The sequence below is a fragment of the Ixodes scapularis genome, unplaced genomic scaffold (genome assembly GCF_016920785.2).
Source record: "Ixodes scapularis isolate PalLabHiFi unplaced genomic scaffold, ASM1692078v2 PGA_scaffold7__128_contigs__length_106722199, whole genome shotgun sequence".
NCBI lineage: Eukaryota > Metazoa > Arthropoda > Arachnida > Ixodida > Ixodidae > Ixodes > Ixodes scapularis.
The window spans coordinates 31,977,917-32,000,827 of record NW_024609882.1 but is presented as its reverse complement, the minus strand read 5'-3'; the positions used below and the strand labels follow the sequence as shown (position 1 = coordinate 32,000,827).

The 22,911-nt window shown below is 45.1% G+C and overlaps 1 protein-coding gene across 1 annotated transcript in view; it reads right to left on the bottom strand.

Moving 5' to 3' along the window:
- Nucleotides 1-22,911, bottom strand: part of LOC8025504 (dopamine receptor 1) — a 157,617-nt gene that overhangs the window by 101,876 nt on the left and 32,830 nt on the right. Inside the window, exon 2 of the mRNA XM_042286201.1 lies at nucleotides 464-613. The gene's annotated coding sequence lies outside the window, so the exon portion shown is untranslated. The remainder of the gene's footprint in view (nucleotides 1-463; nucleotides 614-22,911) is intronic.

Sequence of the window (22,911 nt, the reverse complement as noted above, 5' to 3'; positions counted from 1 at the left end):
TCTCATGATGGATATTAGATGAAAACAATGCAAAGTAATACACGAACATTCAGAGCTAAACATTATATATATATAAAAAATGGCAATGAAATTCCCGCGGCGAGTAAAATATACCTGGACTAAACAAACTTTCTTTAAAATATTTTCACTTTTTCTTTTAGTCAAACAGAAAGGATTCCTTTGTAACCACACGATTAATAAAAAAATAACACAAATGAAGTGAACTACAACTACGTTATTTTGCTATAAAATTAAAATCGACGTAATACTTTTGCCCATATATTTCTTTTTTATAGTGAATCATTGTATCATACCTCGCAATTTACGGGATCATAATAATATTAAAAAAACAACAACAACAAAATTTCCGAAAAATTCCTTAAATTCTTCGAACATCACCTAGATGCCTTGCGCCACACACACACACACAAGGAGAGTTATAAGAACTTAAAAACAAACTCACCACTTTGTTGCGTGGTCCCCCGCAATGTGTAGAACCGCTCTCTTTATGGCGCCATTGAAGTTGCGCGATATTAAAAATAAATATGAAAAACAAATCTTGCTTCTTCAAAGCAATCCGGGTGAAAGCTCCATCTTCGCGGTTCCGAAGGTCCTGAAATGAATTTTTAAAAAAAGAGGGGGAAAAATAAATTAATACAAACATCAGAGACGATAAGAGATACTCGGCCTAAAAAAAGAGCAGCAACTATTTTAGCGAGTTAAATTGAATTCCGGCTCAGGCGTTTTTCACACCTGATCAAAAGATAAACCAGCAAACAGAACGAGTAAACAAACACGGCAAACTTCTAAAAAGATGATATGGCAAGAACCCAGATAAATTGGTTTCGAGAAGTTGTATGGGAGAAGTTTGCAAGCCGTATTAAAACCACCACGCGGCTGAGTTGCGAGGTGTTTCGAAGCCGATTCCAGGAGACGCGAGTGTAGGATGTAATCAAATTTGCATTTTTCACAGCATACCATCTACATAAACGTCGCTCCAGAGTGCTCATTCTCTCTTTTTTTTTTTTTACTTTTTTTTTAACATTTTCCCGGAGGCAGCATCCTCCATAAGTTGAAAAGGTTTCTATTTGATAAATATATACGTGTGTGTGTGTGGATGGTGTTTTCTTTTCTAAGAGTGATACTAATTGAAAAAGAAAAGAACACGTGAACGTTGCACTTATGCGGTTTGTACAGTTGAGTTATACAGCCCGGATGACATAGTATAGGAAGCTAATCATAACGATCCGCCGACTAATTAAGTAAAATTTGTTACAGCGGAGCTGTTAGGGGCAAGTTTCCCCAGTATATGGTGTCCGCCAGCAAAATGATGACACAAAACTCTGGACAGCTACCACCATCTTTGAGCGACGGCGGAAACCAGACAGCCGGATTGCCGGTTGTCTGGTTTCCGCCGTCACTCATAGATGGCGGCAACCTTTCCAGCCTTTCCACTTTGGCTTGCCGACTTCCGGCTGGCCGTTACTTCATTCCCACCATAGATTTCTTGGTCTTCCTTCTTAAGCAGAGTGAAAAGGCTGGGTGATTTTTTAATTAACTTTTAGATTAGTAAAAGTAGACAATATTGCAATTAGAAACTTGCTAAGCGTCCTCCAAAACCAATAAATCAGTTATTTTTACAAAGACTTTGAGCACGTGAGAAGTGTACTACTGCCCTAAAATTACCACGCGTGGAACAGGGGCAAGGCTGGGGCTCTAATAAGAGACGAAAAAATGGCACGGGCGCCTTACTGCAACCGCTAGCCTTGTACCTGCTCCACAGGTGGTGACTTTAGCGCACTATTCCGCTTTTCACGCGCTCAAAGCCTTTCTAAAAATGACTGATTTAGTGGTTTTCGATGACGCTCAGCAAGTTTCTAATTGGAACAATATTTCTATTTCTAGTCATTAAAACGTTAATGAACCCATTTTACCTAATTAGCCGGCCGATCGTTAAATTAGCCCCTATACCATGTCCACTTGGCCGTGTAACTCAACTGCACAAACAGCATATATAGCGTTCAGGGCTTTTCTTCTTTTTTTTTTAAAAATTAGTGTCCGTTTTAGAAAGAAAGAAAAAGGAAAAGACGTTTACAACTCCCTGTAGTGCCGAATTAGAGCGCAGCTCTTGAGGAGAAGGAGGGGAGGAGAGGAGGGGAGGATGAGGAGGGGAGGGCGGCGGCGACGCGTCACGAAAAAGCGTGACGCCGATGCGTTACGGCGACGGTGACGCGTCACGAAAAAGCGTTCCGCCGATGCGTTACGGTGACGCCAACGCGTCTCGGAAAAGCGTTACACCGATGCATTACGGCTACGGCGACGGCGACGCGTCACGAAAAAGCGTTACGCCGATGTGTTACGGCGACGCCGACGCGTCACGAAAAAGCGTGACGCCGACGGCGACGGCGACGCCGCTCAAGCCGGAAACGGGCGCTTAAGAGCCCCCTACACTCTAAAACATTACACACACACACATACACACTTATACAGGGTGTTTCTTTTTAGGTGTAACAGATTTGTTTTAAAAAAAGCCGTGAAAGCTACACTTTTGCAGTTTGTGAAGGTTAGTTACACGGCCCGGGGGACATTGTGAAGGTGGGCGAAACGTAACGATCAGACGGCTAATTAATAAAACTATTCTTAATTAACGTCTTAATTGGTGAAAATAGACATATGGTTCCAATTAGAAGCTTGCTGAGCGTCATCAAAAACCACTATATCAAATCTTTTTAGAAGGATATGAAGTAGAGGCAGCATTTAACGGCGTTCTAAAAAAGCGCACCATTTGGACCCGTTTCTTAGTTTCGGTTTCTTATCGTAGCATCTCTGCGCCCGCGGTCCTCCTCTCCAGTGGCCGAAACGCGCATCACACTTCCGCCATTCTTCTCCCCATCGTGCGAGGAGGCGAGGGGAGTGCTTCGCGCCACGACCACGGGGGAGCAGGACCGCGGGCGCAAAGATGCGCTCCGATAAGAAACCAAAACCCGAAAACACGTCCAAACCGATCGCTTTTTTAGAATACGTAAAAATGCCCCTGCTCCTGCTTTATAGCGTTCTAAAAAAAGTTGTTTAGTTGTTTTCGATGACGCTCAGCAAGTTTCTAATTAGAACCATACGTGTATTTAAAAGATTAATTAACAAATATTAATTAATTAACCAATTTATCGTTACGATTAGCCTCGTATACAATTTCCCCCTGACCATATACCTAACCTGCACAAACCGCATAAGTGTAGCTTTCACAGCTTTTTTTTAAACAAATATGTTACTCTTTAAAAGAAACAATATATATATATATATATATCTATATCTATATATATATATATATAAATGAGTTTGCCTTTGTGATATTATAGATTCATGAAACGAAAACTAGAGCCCGTTACATTTCTCCTACAAGGGACGAGTAAAACAACGCTTAATCTTTATACATAATTTTTTTTTTCTTTTTAATATTGGACATAAACAAGGGTACCTACTCTCGAAAAGATAGTAAAACAATAGTGTAGCGGGCCCCAGAAAACTTGCCCGCTATACTCCCTAAGGGGAGTAGAATGGCAGGAAGGTCCTTCCTCCAGCGGGATCTTACTACTACCTTCGATAGCACTGCGGCGTCTCATGAGGTTCGAGCGTGCACGCGGGGGTCAAGCCCGACAAAATACAACGAAATTATGCTAGTGTCTGAGGTTCCGGGCATCCAGAGAGGACGCCCCGCCGTTCTTATTCTGTCAGTGACTATACACCACTCCAACATTTACGAGAGCTCAGCCAAGCGTGAGATCTCCTCAGCCCAACAGGCGCATGTTTGTCACTTCGCAAAGCGAGCAAATCGTGCGCCATACTCACGAATACCGAAAATGGAACCGGCCAAGAGCCCTCTTCTGAAAAGATATAGCACTGGAAACGTGGACCGCGAAAGTACAGCTCTACGCCTGTAGCTCTCGAGGGAGCGCCTATCTATGGCGAGCAAAAAGGCATAATTTTAGGGCGCACTTTGCCTACGCATCATAACGCTCCCTTATTCTCGACGCTGCTCGCGGGCGATATGAAGGAAAAGAAAATAAACAAAACGGCCGAAAACAACGCGTTCTCGGCGTTTCTATGGACCTACTGCTAAATTACCCAAGCATCAAGGAGAATGCTGGGAATGTAAGTACAGGCGCCGCACGCGCTCGCCTTCCCCGTGTAAAAGATTCGAAGTAAATAACCGAAATAAGGCGTTGACGAACGCGCGTGCGAGATGCCATTTGTTTATAGGCCTTTGCTTTAGAACAGTTACTGTCGCAGACGCCAGCACGTGCGGCGCGTAGACTTGAATTCCCAACATACTCCTTGATGCTTGGGTGATTTAGCAGTGCGCCGAGAAACTGAGAGAGGAGGAGGATACGAGAGTTTCCTCCTCTCCCTCCGTTCCTCAACACAGTCACGTGCCTGGGTTGGCGATGCTTATACGTATCCCTAGCAGAATGAGAACGGTAGGACGGCTCCTTTGAGGCTCGTTCACATAGTAGCGTTCTAGTGCGACTGCAAGCACTTGTGTCAAGTTAAGGCTGCTTGCGTCGAGCTGTTGCCATGGCGACAGTTACGACGAGCCTTTGGGGAGGCGGCGTGCTGTACGACGCAACACAGCGCAACGCGGTCGGGGCAAATGTGGGAATGAGCTTTAAGTCACCAGGCCTTCAGCACGCGCACGTTGCCTTCCGTGGTGCTTTGGCTGCGTGTGCCCGCTCGGGACCCCTCGATACACCGTAGAGCTTTCGAAGGAAGGAAGGTGGCGCTAGAGGCTGGACAACCGAAATTCCTCCGTGTCCTTCTCATCCCGTTGGGGCCTGTAGCACGTGTTGTGCGACGGAAGTCGTTAGAGTTGGACGACTTTCCTCGCCGCACTAATTGGCCACGAAATGCGTATCCGAATATTTGCCAACAGATTGTTTGTCAGCGAGAGCAAGTCCGGCTGATGACCCAGTTCTGGGCTCAATTTGTGAGCAGCATTCGGTTGTTCTGTGTACGAGCCTAATAGGCGGGCACCGGAAGTACTTCCGGTTCCCGTTACGTCACGACACACGTGACTTCTCTTTTTTTTTGTCGGTGAGCCAAGAAGGAACGCCAAATCGTGTTCATCTGTGCGTGTGTGTGTTGTGTGTGTGTGTTCGTCTGCGCGCTTCCGAATTTGGCTGTGAGTCGCGCCACCCAGTATGCCTTTGTATGTGTGTGAGTCACGCAATCAGACGACGATTTCCAACGCCATGACCTCGTGCCCGTAGCATTCCCAAAGCTTCAACTATAAGCATAAACCAATGCGTACTTCAGCTCTTCGCCCCATCAATCGTTAAGGGTCATATTTCGCGGCCAACAGGCGACGGCAGTACACGGAAGTAATAGGTCGCATTCACGCTGCTCATACGTCATACAAAAGACACGGAGTTTCTCCGCGGACTTTTTTTAATGATGTATTACCAGTGTGACCTCGGGTTAAAAGGAGCGATGACTGTCGCAAGCAAACGAATCTTAGTAAAAAAAAAAAAAAAAAAGAACTTGGTTGGTGTGTTATTTTTAGCACTTTCAATACCAGTTAGCTTGGTTTTAACATGCACGTATTTTAATGCTACAGCAAAATGCTTGCGAAGAAAAAACAATGGTTATAATCACCACCAGGGCGCAGGCGTGCCGAGTCCCAGTCATCTCACTATCCCTCCGTAACCAATCAGAATCCGGCATTAGCCGATAAGAATGCGGCGAAGAACCAATCACGAAGAGAGAACCACGAATGTACAATATGCCGCGCCCCGTGTTTCTTAAGCTGTCAGTTACTACAGAAGACGTACAGTCGCCGGCCATATGAGCTCCCCCGGCCGAACGCCGACCGGATCAGGGAAAATCCCGCACGAGGCGCGTCGAGCGTTGACGCGTTTTGGGAGCCGGGCTATTGCGACCAAACCATTCCGTTATCAAAGGGGTGGACGTATAGCTTTCATTGGGATTCCAGCCTTTAGAAGTGTGAATCACAAAAACATGGCCGATTAGAATTGCCGTCTTCGGGTGTTGGCCCCAAGTGTTCGGAGATGATGTTATAACTGCTGATAAACTGGGGCTTGCTTTATGCGTAGATAAAGCAGCAGTGTCCGATCGATGCTTACAAACGGAAAGACCCTATGTTTGATATAATATTAGGCATGACAACAATGATCCCTTGGCAAGCGAGAAGTGGCCGACCAGGAAGCCATCTGCAAAATCATCGTGAAGAGAATTACCTTGGCGAAGCAACACACTACTAAGCGCAGAACAATAGAGTCTTCTCGATAAAACGCGTTCATGAAAAGCGCCTGAACCTTTATTCTGCTTCGACACAAATCTTTTTCTTTTTGTTATCTATAGTATATTTTTATAGATTAAATAAATTATTTCAAAATCGCTTGTCATTGTCTACTCTAGGTTTAAGAAAGACTGTAAGAAAGGCTTGAGCGTTGGATTACTCTTCGGGTAGGAAATATTTAAAATGACAAACCGGTTTTGCAAATAAAAAAGTGGCATACAACACGTCAGAGATATTATGCAGTGAAGAATTTCGATAAGCCGTCTGCGTTTACCTAGCCCAGAAGCAGGATTGTAATCGGCCGTGCTTCCGATTCACGTTTCAAAACGCGGAAGGCTATTAAACTTCCTGCGTCCACCCCTTTGATAACGGAATGGTTTGGTCCCAATAGCCCGGCTCCCAGAACGCGGCAACGCTCGACGCGCCGCATGCGGGATTTTCGCTGCTCCGGTCGGCGTTCGGCCGGGGGAGCTCATATGGCCGGCGACTGTACCACACTCGCCATAATCGGCCTTCAAAAGTGGCGACATAAGAAAGAAAGGAAGACATCTTTTTTCTCCCTTTATAGCCATTAATATACCGCGAATAGAACTTCTTCATACTCGTCTGAAGCATGATTCACAAACTTGCGACTGATTACGACCGGAGAAGCTAAAAGCCCTTTTTTTTTAAGTCCCTTGTGACTGGCCATACGACTGTCTGTACAGCGACCGTCAGTTGTCACAAGACGCGCAAAAAATATTTTAAGCGTCTCCCGTCGTAAGTCGTCGCGTGTGCGTGAACCGTCCTTCAAAATCCATTTTTACCGTAATATCCCGAGAGATGGCCCACCTCCGAAAAAATATCACACCCCTTATTTTCGTCATGATTTGCTATTTCCTTTTTCTGAAACACCGAAAGATAGTCCTTTTTTAGTCATTGCAGGGTCATGGTTAATGGTGACCTCGGCAGAAACAGTGTTACCTAACCACGGAGTGAGATAAGCGAACATTGCTGACTAAAAAAGACAGTCGTCTTTGGTTCATCGAACCTTCCTGCGATCACAAGTTTTGAGGGTCACAAAATTAAAAACTAGCATTTTTTTCAACTGTTTTTTTTTATGGCACACCGAAAGTAAGCTTACCTATTGTTTTCATCTGATTCGCCACCGAGTTTAGGTGGGCTATCTTTCAGGATATTACGGTAGTCACCTTGTGATTGTTTACGACGGGTCGGACTTAAAAGCAGGCCGTAGCACAGTACGTCTTAGTCAAACGCAAATACCTGAATCAGCCTTTAGCCGCGAAAGCCCTCTCCTTCCGCCGCGACAACCAACGAACATTAAATCTGAGCGACTTCATTTACTTCTCAAATTCTTCAAAATAAGGGAGAAAAAAAAATCAATAAAAGGACAATCCGAGCAGAAGTCAGTCAGCGCAACACGTGGGGCCTTCGGAAGACGACTTCGCACGTCGCCAAGAGAGGCGGTGATCCCAAATTACGAAGCTCGTTATCGTCGCGACGCGGTCGACTGAACGCGAACAAACCGGACCCCGCTGATGCCGGGAAGAAGCGAACATCCCACACCGCTCCATCGCCCGTCTTCGTTCTCTTCCATCAACGCTGTCGCTAAACAATCCAACAGCGAGGGTGGGCCGAGACAGACTGAGAGAGACCCTAGACTAACCCGGCCTCTTCGCTATAGACTACGGTTCTCGACGGTAGGTCGCGCTTTGTCTCCGCGTCAGCCGCCATTCTGTTTGCGTATATACCCATCCTAAAGCCACGCAATCAAACGTACAAAAAAAAAAAATAATCCAGTCCGAAAACATTAGATAGTTCTAGGGAACCATTGTTCCACACCGAATACGGTACAATGGGCCCTCCGGTACGAACTGCGCATGTGCAAGTCTTCTGCGATAGCGCATGCGCAGTTGGTACCGGAAGGCCCATCGCACCCAATCGGATATGCGAAAACGGTTCCCTTAAACTCTCTACCGTCAGAGGCGTGTTTTTTCCATTAACGACTGATCCTTTCACGTTGGCCATACAGAAGCTGTCAGCGGACATCTTCGAAGCGTACCAATGCATGCGGCACACATGCTTGGAACATGCAGGAGGCCATGTCCACAGGTACGTCTGTCGCCGCGTCTGGTGAGAACACCGCGTTTTTTGTATGACGCACGAGCTGTCTCGCTGCGGCTTCAAGGCGTGCGCCCGCTTAAGAGATAACTAGGCTCGAAACTGACGTAAAGGAGAATTTTGTTTCTTTGTTTTCGCGTGAGATCAGTGCTGCCAGTTACGTTCTAAAACCCGCAGTCACACTGTTCGTACACCAGACACGGTGTTGGCTGCAAACTGGTGACATTATCATGTGTGGACAGGCTTCGGACATGTTCAAAGCATGCATTTGCTTCGTACACACCTGTATTTATGTTTCAAACATCTCTGCATGCAGGCTTTGTATGACAAGTGTGACGGAGCCCTTATGCAAAAAAAGAAAAAAAAACGCCTCCGACAGTATTTAGACCTTTTCTCTCTCTCTCTCTCTCTCTGTGTGTGTGTGTGTGTGTGTGTGTGTGTGTGTGTGTGTGTGTGTGTGTGTCTGTGTGTGTGTGTGTGTGTGTGTGTGTGTGTGTGTGTGTGTGTGTGTGTGTGTGTGTGTGTGTGTGTGTGTGTGTGAGAGAGAGAGAGAGAGAGAGAGAGAGACAGCGAACTTTGGAGTGTCTATACTTTTCTGCAAAGCATTTGGGAGAGTCAATGGCTGCTATCTACGAGGGCAGCTCGAGGGACGATAAAACAAAAATAGAGTTATATATATAAAATAAAAAAAGTGTGTGCAGGGCTAATGAGCTTGACGCTTTACCGTGTCCAGTATCACTAAGCTGGTTTTTTTTTTAAGTCTACACTTTTTGCAGGTTCCGCCCTTTGCTCAGTTCTTTTTGTATATTGAAGCGAAGTGAGACAGAGGAAAATGAGGACAGAAAAAGAAAGAAAACAACGAGAAAAGAAAACGAGACTTGAAAAAATCCGAAAAAGAAATCGATCATTTTGACAGAAACGCGTCGCATACAATCACGATGACAAGAACAAAATATAAGCAGTTTTTTTTGTGTGTATTTTTGTACGGTACGTATTTAATGAAATATCCCACCCACGACCACAAAAAAAATAGAGTATATCGAGACAAAAAAGTATCCGCAAAAAGTACTACTACTACTGCTACTACTAGTACTACTACTACTACAACTACTACTACCAATACTACTACTAATAGTAATAATGATACTTAGGTATTTGTATTCAAGATCATTGATGAAAGCGTACAAGAGTGCAAGGGAAATCGAAGCCAACAATGGCTTCTGTGGCGATCCCAACTTAACGTTATGAGGAAAAATGTGGTGGAATGCTCAAGAACAACAGCAGTAAATGCTGCACAGACAAAGAGCAGTTTGCAAAGGCGCCGCTTGAAACAGTTGAAAAAACACAAAAAGCAAGACGACAATTATAAGACATAGTGTTTACGTGCACTAGATATAAACATCGTTAGGTAGCCTATCCGTTAAAGAAATCAAATCCACTCACTGTTCTCAACTGTCTTAGTGAGTTAGGCTGCTCAATTTTGGGAGGCAACTTATTAAAGTCACCAGGCCCATGAATTCGCGTGTAGACCTGCAGTATCGAGTTCGGACAAAGGGAATATTGAAAGGCTCTTGAAAGTGAAGCGAATAAAATAAAGGATTTGTTTTTTCTCTTTCTTTGAAATAACCTGACTAAAAGTAGTGTAAGACAACGGTTTGAATAAATGGTACTCGGATACTTAGCCATTTCAAATAATGAAACAAGTAGGTAAAGTCCGGGATTTCCATGCCCGTAAGTACACTTTCCAATATACTGTATGTATATATATATATATATATATATATATATATATATATATATATATATATATATATTTTTTTTTTTTTTAAATGACAACTAAGTTTGTTATGTAAGGAGCCGGATCAGTTTCTAAACACCGTAACTTCATACCTTAGTATATTGTATGTAAGAGATTGGGTGATTATTCTACGTACTGAAAAAGGCATACGTAATCTTTTGTTCTATAGCAGGCAACAAGCACTGCTCACTTTTACACAAAGAAACGTGAGCTGAATATTCCAGGTTAAGCCGCAGTCAAAAGCAATGACAAGGTATTGTACACTTTCAACATACTATAGTATGTTGAAGGAAGTCATTTGCAGGATACTCATTTTGAGTAATGTAGAGTAATGGGGAAATCCAGTCCCACCCATTTAAGATTACGGAAACTGCTCTTATTTCATCGTTGTCCATAGATTTCGTCGAAACAAATCCAGGACCGTAGTCGCAGCGAATTGGAATGAGCGGTCATTATTTTCGGATTTAATATGGCACGCGACGGTTACAGTATTGTCCATAGGCGTAGACTATGGGGGGGGGGGGGGGGGGGGGGAGGCAACGGGGCTCGTGCCCCCCCCCCCCCCCCCCCCCCCCCCCCGGATTTCACCAGGGCAATATAGTTGAGGAGCAGTTATTATTATTATTATTATTATTATTATTATTATTATTATTATTATTATTATTATTATTGTATACTGACGCAAAGTGATCCGCAAAAAACTCAGACATGCCCTTCGCACTGTCGCTACGCTGATTCAAGACGATTTCGTACTCAATATTCTTCCCCAAGCGTGATTTAGCGTACCTCCAAAATTTCTTCGGATTTATAAATAAATCTGATTCCACCGAATCACAAAGCGCCAGGCCATCACGGTTTAAAATTTTCTTACATCGCTTTCTGAAAATTTTAAATTCAACTTCTCATTTTGGAAGACCACTTTTTAAAACCTGCTGTGCAAATAATCTTTCCGCTTTAAAAGCTTCCTTAGTCACGAGAGAACCAGTTAGGGAAGCGAGATTTTTTAGATATTTTGAGGGGGACATATATGTCCGTGGCCTCCTGAACAACACTTGTGAGGAGATACACTTGGTCATTGACATCAGACGACTCCAAGATAGAGGCCCAGTCAACACCCGACAGATGGTGATACATTCCAGTTTAGTCCCCCGCTGAATACCTATACGATGTGTGTGGGGAAGGACCATTAGAGGGACTGAAGACCGGAGGATCAATAACAGAAAGAAATACATCAAGAGCAGGGTGATATCTATCCTCAGGAACCATAGGAAGTTCACTTCGAGCCACACGTATACCGTCCGTGCTTGAAAAACAAATCTAAAGCATTACCTTGGTCGTTTGGAATGTTATTGTGCTGCCTAAGATCTAAGAAAGAAGTAAAGTTGAGTTGTACTTTTGTTTACAATGAAAGTTTTCAGTAAGGGCATTGAACTCTGTCGAGTTAATACCTGGAGCGTAAAAATCCCCCAAGATTAAGATCTTGCTACCCTGTTAGCCATCGATTCTATTTTCAATGTCAGCGAGGCATCTTTGGAAATCATTTGATGTCGTCTAAAGAGGAAGGTAAAACAGACCTAATAAAATACGTTATCTCCTAGAACAGTCAATTTCCACCTACGGAGACTTGGGAGATCCCTCCAAATCCTCACGTCTTCGTGAGCTATATTGTTTATTAACTTCGACCAATGCACTGCCTCCTACTCGGCCGCGGGAAAAGAAATCACGATTGTGACGGTAGGCATCAAAACCGGGTAGAAAGCAGTAGGAGGGACTAGCACTAGGACATAACCATGTTTCCGTTAAGCAAACAATTGAGTAATTAGAGGTAGTAATGCTGGTAAAGAAACATTTAGCTTTCGTTCGCAGGCCACGGACATTCTGATAAAATAAATAATAATAATAATAATAATAATTTTAATTTAAAGTGCCCCAAAACAACCACAGTCATCTTTTGAACAGCGCATCTTTAAAAGAACACTATAAGGAAGAAACCAAAAAAATATTAAAAACGTAAAAAGCGAAAAACAAAAGGAACGCAAGAAGCGGGAAACAAGATATACGGCAAGAGGTGTGCCTCATCCGCAGTATATAATATCTACTAATGGCGCCATCTATAAACCGCGCGTGGGAGTTGCTCTCAAACGACGAGGACGTGTTTCGTTCTTTTTCACCCTTTCCCTCTTTTATATAAAATATCTTTCCTCTTTCATTTTGTTGATGCGCTTCTATCACTCCGACGTACGCTCGGGAAGCTGGAAATGGAGCCGGGCCGAAATGGGCGCACCGCCACCACCTCTGCACGCCTCAGGCCCCTCTGTCCAAAGCAAGATTAAGCCATTGAACCGCGGTTGAGTAGAAGCCGGAATAGCACAAAGCAAACTATAAACTGAAAGGTTCTGAGTGTCACGCACCGATCGACACCCTAACGCAGACGTGCGTGCGCACACATACACCCACGGACAAACACACACACAAACAGACAAACAAAGAGCAAACGTGGTATGTTAGAGGTCGAAACGAGATCGAAATGAACATTGAGACAGATAAGGCTCTCTCCTGGCACACCCCGGGTGCGGTTTGGAGAACAAAGAGAAAGATCGCTGAGAGCCGGTGAAAGTAGTGAGACCACAAGGCAGGATATCGGAAGCCGAGTGGATGGGGTTTTCCTTTCTCGTGGGGGAACCTGTCGATAAATAATGTGACTTCGGTGTTTTCGAAGAAACCCCCCTGGTACGTTATTTTTTGGGGGGCTTTTTTTTCGGGGTTGAGCAGAAAGTTTTGATTTTTGGTCAAGTAAGACATTAGAGAGTGAAAAAAAAAAGGATGACAGAGGTGATGATTCGTTAGATTAAGAAGCCGCCGCAAATCTACTCCCTAAAAAAAAAAAAACAGCAACAACAACAACAACAACAACAATTTTGCTAGTTTCCTTTCCCGCAGAGACCCAGAAATCAGGGCAAACTAAGGTCTTCGATACTTTACGAGTAATGACCACCGATGCGCAAGACGAATCTTATTATGTTGCAACAAAATGGCGTCTTTCAGTTCATTCTGCTGCTTTGCGACGCTATTCGCCTCGCAAAAACCAGCACCGTCACGCAGTCGCCGCTTCAAAGATTGGCATTACTTGCAGGAATCACGAAGTGCAGCTTTTATCGAGGAACTTTACAGCGAACAATTCCAGGATCTCAGTAAATAAGGAAGTTCGGAAAAACGGTTATATCGAAGACATGCGATGCGCGCAAGGGCACTGAGCATGACATTTCCCTCGCGCCTTGTCCCTGTGCACCTGGCATTTTTCGGATCGAATCGTACTATGTATGAGATTCGCCGTGCGCCAGTCTTGTACGGTGCCCCTTTCATTGTGATACAACCACGGAACCCAAAGCATGTCAGCCGCCCCCAGCTCACGCACTGGACAACAAAAGCACTGCGTCACTCCGACGTATACGCGCTCGTCAGCGGTCCATCCGTCGACGAATATTTATAGGGAGTATTCACTAGACGCCATATTTGTGGGTCCTGTTTAGAGCGCATGCTCAGAACGAGCTCAAAACAATAGGCTGCTAAGACCGGCATTTTTGATGGTGCGGAATGCACGTTGCAAAAGAACTATGGAAGCGCGCCATCAGCACGCGCTCAGCATTCGCGCACGCAGCTATGGCCGCCAGTGAATGCTCCCTCTACTCGCGTTCGTGGCCGACGAGATCCGTGACGACACTCATCATCACTTTCGAACGACAAGTTTCGTGGTGTGCCTAAAGAATCACGGTGAAAGCTCGGAGTTGGCCGCGGTCGGCTCTCCCAGTGTGCGGCGGGAAAGTGAACTCGCTCACTTCTATTTTGGGAGTGTACACGTTCTGCGTTTCGCCGTCGCTAAGAAGACCCAAACCCCCTCCCCTCCACCGCAACGAAGCGAGACAACTAATCGAAGCACAGATCAACTCTCTGTTGCGACAACATCATCATTGACGTTTTAGGGGGCGTAGATCGTGCCCGATCTTGATACGAAACCCTTCGCGTCGCAAAACCGGCACGGGTCGATACTCTAAAAGCAGGGCTGGGTGACTGCAAATGAAGCGGTGAGATTCACGCCCGCGTTCACGTCATAAGATCGTCGACCAATCAGTGAAAACCTAATAGCCCCGCGACCGCTTTGGCATTCACGGTACCAAACCTATTCCATCTAGAAGGCAAAGGCCCCGAGCCTTTCGCCCCCAAATGACACCACAGTGCCGGCGACTAGCTCGTGTCAGCGACGACACGCGGCAAGACGGACGCGTGTCGTCGATCGTCAGCGTGTATGCCGCTCGTGGGAGGGGGAAGGGGGGGGGGAGGTCCACCAAGGATGACGTCATGAGCAGGCCTTTTCTTCTAGGTGGCATTCACCAAACACGGTCAGTAACCAGGGAGACGGGTCTGCTGGCCGACGACCCTGCCGATTTTTCCAGCGGTGCCCCGGAACCTCGGAAGTTCGAACATGTGCCGTAACCATGACGGCGGATCTGTCAAGGGACGGGCAGGGAGGGACGCCCGTCGGTGGTGGCGAAGGCCCGAAACGAGGAAGCGATGAGGCCGTAAGGCACTCCCGGTCGACACGACGTTTCGAATACGCTGGTCGGGGGAGAAATTACGCGTGACCTGCTCGTCGCGTTTCTGCTATGTTTGATGCATTGCGCGGGCACGCTACCGGCATGGAGTGAAACGCGAACGCCGGAACGCGTGGCCGTCGATATACAATGCATGCCGTAGCTAGAAGATGTACTCGAGCGCCATTCCGGCTTAAAGGTCGAAGCAGAACCGCGGTTTTCGCCAGGAAAGATAATCCTCTTAGTGCTCCCCTCTCCTAAACTGCGAGGGGAGCCAAGTTGGGGCAAGGTGAAAAAGTGCAGAGTGAGGCGGGCAAAAGTGGAAAGCGCGAAGTGTACGTTGGGGCCTTTAAAAGAGGAATAGTATGAATAGTCCAGGTGAACGAGGTGCAAAGCAGCGAGGCTTTTAATAAATATATCGTTTGTGGGTGCATTTATGATACTTAATTTTCGTGAGTGTAGGCTTTAAAAAAAGCTGTAAGCAAAAAAGAATTATACAAACAGCTTGGTAGTTCTTATGCAACGGCAGAAAAAGGAAATTTCTCTCCCTCTCTCTCGGGCCTGCTGGATCTGTAGAAGGGATTATGATACTTGCTGGATCTGCTTTAGGGTGCTCATATCTCAGCGGGATTCAAGTTGCAGTACAAAGAGGCGTCATATGCTAGTCGTGGCGTGAACCCGACGGTTTGCTTCTGCTCTCCTCAGGCGCATGGGAAATAACAAGTTTGTATTATTTCTTTTCTTTCATCGAAACTTATTTTTTTAGAAACCTACACTCACGAAATTTGAGTTATGATAAAAACACCACCTAACGGACCCCTTTGTAAAAAAAAAAAAAAAAAAAAGTTACTTTGCATTCAGTTTATTGGCTTGGATTGAATAGAAGCGCCGAAGGACAGGGACAAAGTGAACGCAACGACAACACGGTGCGCGCTCCGTGTTTTGCATTGCCTTCTTCGCTTTGCTTCTCCCCCGGCGCTTCTTTTCAGTGGTGAACCAACTAGCCCAACAAAACTTTTTGTCGCAATTCATTGGCTTGACCACGAGAATTTGTTTTTGCGCAAACATCGCTCGGATACAGCAAGGCGGATTACAAACATGGCGGCTGGCTGCCGCCATGTCTTATACTCGTGCGGAGAGGCCCGTGCAAATGCAAGCTTGCCGAAGCTATGTTCACGCGCAAGCTGCACGTTCTTGCATGCATGGGGCACCAGTCCGGAACACGGCGAGGGGGGCTGCGAGGGTGTGCGCTCATGCAGATGTGACGGAAGCCCCCGTTCCCTTTCTACTCCGCAGTTTTAGCAACCTCCAGGTAATGCAGCCTCATATCAACTGTCACGCGTCCCGGCGCTTGTTCTCATTCTGTAGGTTCCTATAGGTGAAGTTACGCGCTAGTACCAGCGGCTATGAAAGCCCCGCATGCTACATGCATGAAATGAAGTATTAGTTCCATCACAAGTATTCGCGAAAAGTCTAAGCAATCACACGCGCTTGCTTTTTTTTTTTTTTTTTTAACGACGTTGTTGCTGAGATGAGCGCGAATGCAAGGAATGACACGCCGAAAACAGGACGCCCGTCTTTGTAAGTACAGCGCGTCTAAAAAAAACAAGAAAACAACAACTTACAGTGTTGTTGTTTTTTTTTACCGGAAAATTAAACTACGCATTGCCGAACGCTCATTTTCCGCCCAAATATAACGCTAGCGGTTTGAACCAAGTGGCGATATGTCAGAACTAACCGTTAAATTATCTTACACAAAAAGTTGCTTGTGATTTTCTGAAACGTTTAATGCGAAAATGGAGTCCGTTTCGCCAGTTTTCACTAGCTGGCGCCATACAGCTCCACATGTACTCGAGTGCTCCGTTGGCCGCCATTTTCCCATTGGTAAGTGAGCTCTAAAACTTTGGCATGTGGTTCGGAGCGTTAACCCCACAGCTTGGAGGAAAATGAGCGTTCGGCAATCCACGATGTATTTTTGTGGTGAAAAAAACCAAAACAAAAGCCCTGCGAATATTTTTTAGAAAAACCCTGTACATTTTGCAACGCCCACACTTATAATAGGACAAAGAACAAAGAATATTACGCGTGCATTGCCACTCAGGTGTTCAATTTGTTTGATGGATTGCGTACAGTGCTGCCTACTAGATTTATATTACGTTCGAACTTCAGTGAAGGCAAGTCGCGCACTCCAATTTCATGCTACAAATAGCCCAGGCACAATCACCGTTAACTTTTTCATTCTCTAAGTTCCAACGCAAACTCATGTTTTACTGTGCGTCTTTCTTTTACTTTGTAATTGTTAACACTTTTCTTTTTTTCCAGGGAGTTTTTTTTTTTTTTTTTTACGTTAGACGTAGGGATACATGAGACGAAAGTAGACCCTCGCGTGTTTTTGAAACAAGTCTTGAGGCCACACGAGAAACTGGAAACTAAGAAACTCGGGTAAACAATAAAAACAACAACTAAACAACAACAACAGTAACAACAACGAAAACAACAAGAGCAACAACAATACAAAAACAACAACACGAGGACGCGCTACATTATTAATATGCCATGCAGTTGGTTCTTTTTGTGTTTTTTTTTGTTAGGCCCCCCTCCCATTGCCGAAAACACATCGATCAGAGTTAGAAATAGGGGCGTGGCCGTCCGCGGCCTCGCTAGATGTCACCTACAGCGGCGACTGCCGTCCCCGAGCTTTCTACGAGTTCTGAATTTCAGATCTCGCGGGGCGTGTTCCAGCTGTCAAGTCTGGTAGCGGCTTTTATACGCCAGGACATCCCGCGAATGCAGAACGGAATGCGGAGCACGCCGGCGCAATTTGATTTATCGGAATTTCGAAACCACAAAGAAACTCGTGTTCGGGCGACCTGTCGGAGCTTACGACTCGTGTTTCTCTTCGCAAGGCGCCAGTTGATTTCTGGCGGATCAAGGAAAGATAGATTGATGAGGTTTTCCTCGGAATGTCTCGTTCAGCGGTGAGTTTTTTTCTTTTTTTTTTTTCTTACTTTGTTGACGGAGATAGTTGAAATAAAGGGTTTTCTTCTAAACAAATATATAATTAAAAAAAAAAAAACTTAATTTCTGCTGACAAAGCGGCATCGAATTTTTTTTTTTTTTTAATCCAAAGCAACATAAAGGTTGTTTGAGTGCCCGACGTGAAATAGGCGTCAACGCTTCTCGACGGGTAACTGACACCTTTAGAAGCGTGTGGCGGCGAGTTTTGAGCTACTAATTATAACTTGTCAGTCAGTGGGATCGCTGCGTCAGCCAATACGAAATCCGAAGAGCGAATAAATAAGCATGATTGAAATAGGCCTCTCCCCCGCGTTCCTTAAAGCGACACCGACAGGGTGTTTATGCTCGCCGTGGACAAATTGTGACGGTTACAAGTAATGTTATTACTTCAAAAAGTAATCAGATTACTCATGTGATTACAGCCTAATAAAAGTAATCAACTGATTACAAAATTACTCCGAAAAGTAATCGATTACAAGTAATTTGATTACTTCTAATGCGTACGGTACAAGTCTGATATATATATATGTATATATATATATATATTTATACCCGTCCATAAACACTAAAGCACAATCGATTTTTCTTTCCGCCCAGAGAACCAAAAGGCAAATACTGCGTTCAATACGTTACTAAACGTTTCTGCGTACCAAGAAAAAATATTTCCCGAGCAAACTTATTATTTTTTCTTCGTCATTATAACTTTATTTATTGAAATATGACGTGTCGCAAGCGAACGTACTAAAAGTGAAAAGCAGGGAGTAAAAAGAAAAAAAAAACGGTTTGATTTGTGAAGATTTTTGGTGAACAGTCAAGGGCACTTGCAACAAAAGTCTTGTCTAAAAATTAGGATTAGCTTAACTCGACGGAGAAATTCAAACAAGAACTTAAAGTAAAAATAAACTAAAAATAACAGTACGCAAAACCAAGACGTCGCCCGAAATGCGTTCAGTGTCTAATATTATTCAACATTGACGCAGGGTTCATTCCGAAAACAATGGGCAGAATAAAAACCAAATCCAAAGAGCAGTTTCTATCTCCCTATATACATATATTATATTCGTAATTTATTTATGTTTACTCGTTACTTTTTTCGCTCCTTTTTCCAGGCGGTCACAAGTGAAAGGTAAGCACTTAAGTTCAAACTCAACACGGCCCAATGAACACGAGTATAGTTTAATGTAGGAAATGAAACAATGAAGATTCAAACCAAATACACCTATAAATAAACTAAATAAACAAAAAACGGACGCACGAAGTTGAAAGATAAACAGCTGGAAAAAAAAGAGACAGTGAATGAAAGGAAGACCAGAGCGAAAAAAGCACTAAGAAAACGCAATAACTTCGTTGAATTCAGCTGAAGTCCGATTTCAACGCGAACGAGTCGGCAAACACTGAATACGCTTCGCAAACAGAAACTGAGGACCCACTCACTTTTGAGAGTATGTGAACTGAAACAATCCACCCGTGATAAAAAAAAAAAATGACAGAGAAAAAGTGTCGAAATATAAAACCGTATTTTGCCCATTTTCCCCGGTAAAAACACACGACGCGACGGTATAGTTGAAAGTTAATTCCCCGAGGAAAAATAACGAGGTTTGGTCGGGCGACGGCAAGATTCTACTAGAATTCCTTTTATTTTCGTCCGTGCCTGCACTTCAACTCTAGCTTAAAGTGTTTCTTCCTTTGTTTTTTTTAGGGGAGGGGGGGGGGGGGGGAGGAGGGAGAAGCGAAAATCCGGACGTTTGTTTGTAAACGGCACGGACGGTCGAGTTTAATTTTGTCCAAAAGCACCTCCAGCGTTTTCCACGAAGGATGATAGGTGGCGGCAGCTTTGCTTTGTTCCGGGCTAAGATGCCGACCCGAGCTTTCCTTCAACCCTTTTGAACCTGCGGAGTGTTTGCACACCGGCTTTAGGGTGCGCGCCGAGGCACGACAGGAAAGGAGCCCTCCCCTTTGTGTCCCATGGCGCCCTGCTCGAAATGCGATAAGACGGCGAGGGATCTAGAACGACCAGGCGGGGGGCACACCGCACCCGTCCAGTGCAGTACACTCTTTCCACTTTAGTACACGAAAGATTGGCGGGGAGAGAAGGAAGCTCTCCCCTCTAGCCTTCCGTGTACCACGAACCGCACTGCACCGGTGCGACGCGGGCACCATACTTTTGTTGTCTCCATCTCCCTGTAGAATACGTAAGACGACAGCGAGGAACACGTGACGGCGAGAGACAAGAAACACAATAATGGCGCCAAGGTTTCTAACTACACGCCGTTTCGTTTTTACAATTAACCACAGCGGACGCCACGAGTCATCCCAGTCAATCCAGTGCCGTGAGCGGGTCAATCGATCGCCGAGACCCTCCCGATGGTCACGTGACTTTCACAGAGTACCAGATTGGCTTTGATGGCTCGCAGAGTTCGAAACGAAGTAGATGTGTCTCTCCTGTTGTGTATGACGTGGGCACTGTAGGAGGTATTCACTGGACGCCATATTCGAGGGCGATGTTTAGAGCGCATGCTCAGAACGAGCTCACATTAATAGCCTGCTAAGACCGGCAACCTTGATGGTGCTAAATGCACGCTCCAAAAGGACTGCGGAAGCTCGCCGTCAGCACGCGCTCAGCAGCAGCGCACACGGATATGGCCCCCAGTGAATACTCCCTATTCTCTCGTGACCATCTGTCCGAGGCGCCCACCCTGCCTTGATGTTGAATTTGATGTAGACGGTGGATAATAGAGAGTGTATGTTGGGAAACACGGAGAAACATGACATATAGACGAAGAACGAAAAAATGGACACATCTCCACGTGGTGAATGATGTTGATTGGGGCGAAGCTCTGGTGGTGCCGATGATACTGATTTTATCGTTTATAGGTAGTGCTGATGGTGCTGATTTTTTTTATTGCTCATAGGTAGAGCCAGAGGTTCTTCTAGCGGATCAGCTTGGATCCGCCAGAAGCCGTGGGAACGCATCTCCACCGCTGAAGTCAACGGTCCATGTCAGAAAGAGAGTGTGTGATATGGATCGTGGTTATATACGCAGTCGAGCATTTGACCGCAGTGCCCTCTCCTGTATAGACGGTGAGCGACTCCATGCAACGTTGGAGTGTAGCGTAGCAATAAAGAAAAAAAAAGTTGGAGTGGAGCGTAGTGGTCAAGACGTCTGCTTCGTAAGCAAGCGGTCCTGAGTTCAAACCCCCGCGCAAAAGTACGTTTTTTTTCTGTTTTTTTTTTTTTTTTCTACTTTTGAAGTGTGCCGATACCGGAGGCAGTGCAATCGATGCGAGCACGGACGCCGGACAAAGCTAGACCCTAGGAGCTTCGCCCCTAAAAATGCTATGTTCGTATTCCGTTTTACTTTAAGTGTGAGCGTGGCAGAAGCTACAAGAGCGAGCTCCGGGCTTTCAGCGTCCCCGTCAAGCACGCGTACTCGCCAAGTTCAGGACCACATGCTCGCGCTCGTGGCCTCGGCCCCGCTAGTACTTAAAGTGCTTGGCAGAAGAGCGTGTTGGTTTAAGTCATGGATGAAGAAAGAATAAACAATTAAAACAGGGACAACACAACCACATCTTTCAACTAGCAACAGACGAGTAAACTTTCAACAGCGAGCAGCCGACTATACCCAGTAGCCTTCATCCCCTCTTTGATGTCATCCCCTCTTTGATGACACAAAAATCCCTGGGGGGCATGACAGCAGATTCGGCAGGGAAATCATAGAATCATTCGCCATGACCACAGCAAAAAACAACGTGTCAAACCCTTCCCTCCTGCTGACGAAAACTGAGGTTGAATTTTTAAAATCCGAGATAACCCTACCCCCCTGACTTGCACTTCGCGTGTTTTATCTTTCCTTCTCTCCCCTTCTCTCCCCTACTGCTACTGGGTATAGTCGGCTGCTCGCTGTTGAAAGTTTACTCGTCTGTTGCTAGTTGAAAGATGTGGTTGTGTTGTCCCTGTTTTAATTGTTTATTCTTTCTTCATCCATTACTTAAAGTGAAACGGAGTAACGCCTCTTTTAGCACAGAATGTGTTATATGGCTGGCACCTAACCGTATCCGGTTAGGTGCCGGCAACGGGAGTCGACAGGCCGACTGCCAGCCAAACCTTGACGCAGAGCTCGCCTCCTCACTGAGTGATTGGGCACCAGTGCCAGCCGAACCACTTCCTTCAATGCCTCCTCGTTCCTTCCGGCGGGGATAAAAATCACGTGTTCAGACATATAGCCGCGCTCTGCTCAATGAAACAAGCGCGCTCCGGGTTTCCCAAAACAGTAAAGCGCAAAAAAAAAAAAAAAGAGCAAAAAGGTCGGCAATGGCGGCTGAAGCTGGCGCGTGTTGAAAGCGTCTCTACATCAAAGGGCTTTAAAGCCTACTGTGTGCCGCCCACAGATTGGCTGAATCCGAGTTGGAAACGAACGCTTACGAAGCTATGGTGTTTGATTCCTGCGTCGCATTGTACTAAGCTCTCGAATATATAGGCCTCGCATCATTCGCTTAGGAACACCTTCAGCGTCTTTCTTCATTAGTCACTAGAAGGCCGCCATTAGTACGGCACAGCAACGTTGGACACAGATGCTATTCCTCAGATGATGATAGGGACCAAAGTGGTCCCTATCATCCTGCCATCACAATTATCAACATTTACCAAAAACCTAACTGGGGTATTATTCAAAAACAACAGCGAGAAATATATTTTAGATATATAGAAATATATATTGTATATGAAGCAAGCACATGGGGGAAAACAACAAGCAAGTCCCCGATAATTAGAAAAGTAGCAACATTACAACGCATATCATTATTAAATATATCAAGTGCACAACGTACTACAAGTAACATCGGTCTTCTGACATTATGTAATATTATTCTACTTCATATTACGTTAAACAAAGAAGTACAAAAATTCTTCTATTTCAAAAAATAAAACAATGGAATGTAATAATGAGGAACTTAACTGAAATATTAAATACTACAATTCTTATCCTTGGTTATTTCGCCCATCAACTCAATAAAATATTGAATATTAACTAAACATCAACATCTCAAGTAATTTTACAATGTACACAGATGGTT